The sequence below is a fragment of the Lactuca virosa genome, chromosome 8 (genome assembly GCF_052849685.1).
Source record: "Lactuca virosa cultivar CGN04683 chromosome 8, Lactuca_virosa_CGN04683_v6, whole genome shotgun sequence".
NCBI lineage: Eukaryota > Viridiplantae > Streptophyta > Magnoliopsida > Asterales > Asteraceae > Lactuca > Lactuca virosa.
In genome coordinates, this window is record NC_136433.1 from 231635279 (window position 1) to 231638689 (window position 3411).

The window sequence follows — 3411 nt, forward strand, 5'->3', positions numbered from 1 at the left end:
TCATTTATATTCAATTGTTATGATACTGCACAATGAAGTCATCCGCCTCCGGACGTTTCCGCCGTCTGATCCGGGGGTGTGACATTAGGTTCCTAAATTCAAAGTATAATAATACAAGACAAGCTTGTATGGACACAGATAGAACATATGGGGTTCGAATGATTGTGAAAATATGAAGTATATTACTATATTATGTACCAGTTTTACCTTTAACGCATCCATTTCCTTTCCAGTTTTTGGAAAACTCATTTTGGAATTTGAGTCAATTGTTGAAGAAGAACACATGGTTATCGATTTGAAGCACAAGACTTTAGATGTATGGAAAAAATTATAGAATCCATACAACAAAATTAATCAATCCATACAACCTTTATTGGAAAACCCATTTCTAATCAAGTGATTTATCATATTCTCTATTGTTTCCTATTCTATTTATCTCAACTCAAGCTTTTCATTTATTATCATATTTAGAATTCCAAAACCTAAACCTAAAAGGAGAAAAACAACCGATGAGATTCTAATTAAATTGGTTCAGCGTTAATTTTTTATTTAGGAAGGACAGTTTAGTAATATCATATAATATTTTCTATTTTAGATCAGTTTTTAAGTATTAAATTTGTTTAATCCTAATTAAAATATAAATTTGGATATAGACGTGAATTCTATAGTTTTAAGAGGACGTATATGTAATATCAAAATTTATAAGGATATTCACATAATATTTAAAGTTTGTAAGGACATATATGAAATTCTCCCTTGTATAGGAAATAAACTCTAACTAGTTTATTAAGATATAAATATAACTTATAAATAATCACACTTTATGATATGTTTCATAAGTTGTTATTTCTGCAATAAATATTATTTCTACAAATAATAAATTCCCAATTAGTAAAATATTATTTCCATGAAATAATAATTTTTCAATTAAATACAAGTATTGATATATTTATTAATAATCAAATTATACTAATAAATAATCAATTGACGGTAACTTTCTATATGGTGTGACCCTATAAGATCATATATTATTAACTATATCATTCTATAATGACTCTTAGGCATACAAGATCTTTCATGTATGAGGCTTCGAAATCGTATCTCATATTTCGGTGTATTGATTGGTAACCTAATCTTTTGGCGAATTCAAGTGTTATGATTCGACAGATTTTCACAGTACTCAATGGCTAAAAATGGCCTCAAAGATTGATTCAATCCATTTGGAAAACAGTTTGAGAAACCAAAAGTGCTTGTTTGAAAGTAGGTATTTTCAGGACCCCTTGTGATGAACAACACATTAATGCATTGCCTCCTGAGAGTCACATTGCAAGAGTTGTTTTTTTGCCCCAAAAATTGTCCAACCTCACAAAATGGCTTTTGTTGTTCATCTTGCAAGTATAAACCAATAAAACATAAAATTTATTGTTTTGAATATTATGATTGGATTTGAAATTCTTTAATTATGATTTTTAGGTACTGATGATCATAGTTTTGAGCAAAGGTTGCGACTTGGTGGGCCAATTTTGAAGGAAAACATAACAACAATGGTTCTTGAGAGGTATAACCTCTTATAGCAATCAATGTAGATATTATTTGAGATTTCTATTTGCTTATGATCGATGGTGTATGTTAAGAGGATTTGGGCAACCATGTGGTGGTGGTAATGGTGGTTGAATTACGTGTGTGTGTGTGTGTGAGAGAGAGAGAGAGAGAATGACTTGAGAGGGTGAGATTTTTTTGTTCTTTAATTATAAAAATAAAAGAAATAAAAAAAGAATTGCTTAAGGGGTATATTAGTCATTTTAGGTAGGGTGTGGACCAAAACCACAAAAAATGCTAACTTAAAAGTCGAAATGAAATTTTGTTTCAGGTTTTATCCTTTTTTCAGGTATGGAAGCTATCTCGGTTCTTTCTGTAACTCATCCTATTGAAGCCAAATTAACTCGTTTGAGGACATTCTGCAGCCACAAGAACTCACATGGTAGAAGTTCAACTCAAAAGGTAAACCATTTTCTCGTTACAACTGATGTAGTACACTAGTATGCGTGGTTGATTGGTGTAACACTTCTTACTTTTCCTTATATTTTTATGCAGGATAATCATAAAAACTATGCTTCTATTATTCCATGTTTAAACAGAAAGGGAACACATGTCGATAAATTGCAATCTGAAGGTTTTGCTCCCGACAATTCTACCATGACAACTTTGATGTTATACAATGCAAATAACGGATTTTTCACCCAGGCAGATTCCATATGGAATGAAATTATAAACAGTTCTTATAATCTTGATATTCAAACAATTTTTGGCCTAATTGATACCTACATTGAAGGGGGGCTTTTTGATGAAGTAATCCAAATTATACATCAAATTAGTCTCAGGCATCCTCAATTACAACACTAAGTTTATGAACACACTATATCTTGTTTTGGTAAGATAGGAGAGCTTGAACTAATGGAGAATACATTAAAAGATATGGTCTCAAAGGGATTTCTTGTTGATTCTGCTATGGGCACACTATATCATGTATTATAGTTGTTTTGGTTCAATACCCATGATGGAAAATGCTTACAAACGTCTGGGATTAGGGCAATTTCTCTTTGCTTATATAAGGGACAAAAAGTTTCATAGTTTGGGAAACTTTTTAAGGGATGTGGGTCTTGGTAGGAGAAATGCAGGAAATCTTATTTGGAACTTATTGTTATTGTCATATGCTGCAAATTTTAAAATGAAGAGTTTGCAAAGAGAGTTTTTAAATATGTTGGAAGCTGGATTTGAACCTGATTTGACCACTTTTAATATTCGAGTTGTGGCTTTCTCAAAGATGTCTTTGTTTTGGGATTTGCATTTGAGCCTTGAACATATGAAACATAATGGAATTTTCTCGGATCTTGTGACTTATGGTTGTGTTGTTGATGCATATTTGGATAGGAGATTAGGGAAAAATTTGGACTTTGCTTTGAGGAAAATGAATGTGAATGATTCGGGTGTTGTGTTAACTGATAATATTGTGTTTGAGGTGTTGGGGAAATGTGATTTTTACTCTAGTTTGGAGCCACTTTTGGAGTTTAATAGAGGGAAGAAGAGGTGGAGTTATAAGGAATTGATTACACCTTATGTTAAGAAAAAATATCAGAGTAATCAAATCTTTTGGAATTAATAATTCCGATGCATGATGATGATTGAAAAAGGATCTCGTAGGGGTTAAATGACGATAATACCCCTTGTATATTCTGGTATATTTGCTCTAGGTCCCATAATAGCAATGTACTTACATTTTGTGACACATAATAGCAACTTACTTACATAGGTATTATGAGTAAGAAATAAAGTACATTGCCCATATTGGTAATGAGAGTAAAGTATGTTGATGTTCTTTGCAACATTATTTTTATGTGGAAGATGATATAA

At 31.4% G+C, this 3411-nt stretch overlaps 1 pseudogene; it reads left to right on the forward strand.

Annotated features, from left to right (window-relative positions):
• The first annotated feature begins 1890 nt into the window (after nucleotides 1–1890).
• LOC145134715 (pentatricopeptide repeat-containing protein At3g42630-like) lies at nucleotides 1891–3160 on the forward strand (annotated as a pseudogene).
• Nucleotides 3161–3411: the final 251 nt, after the last annotated feature.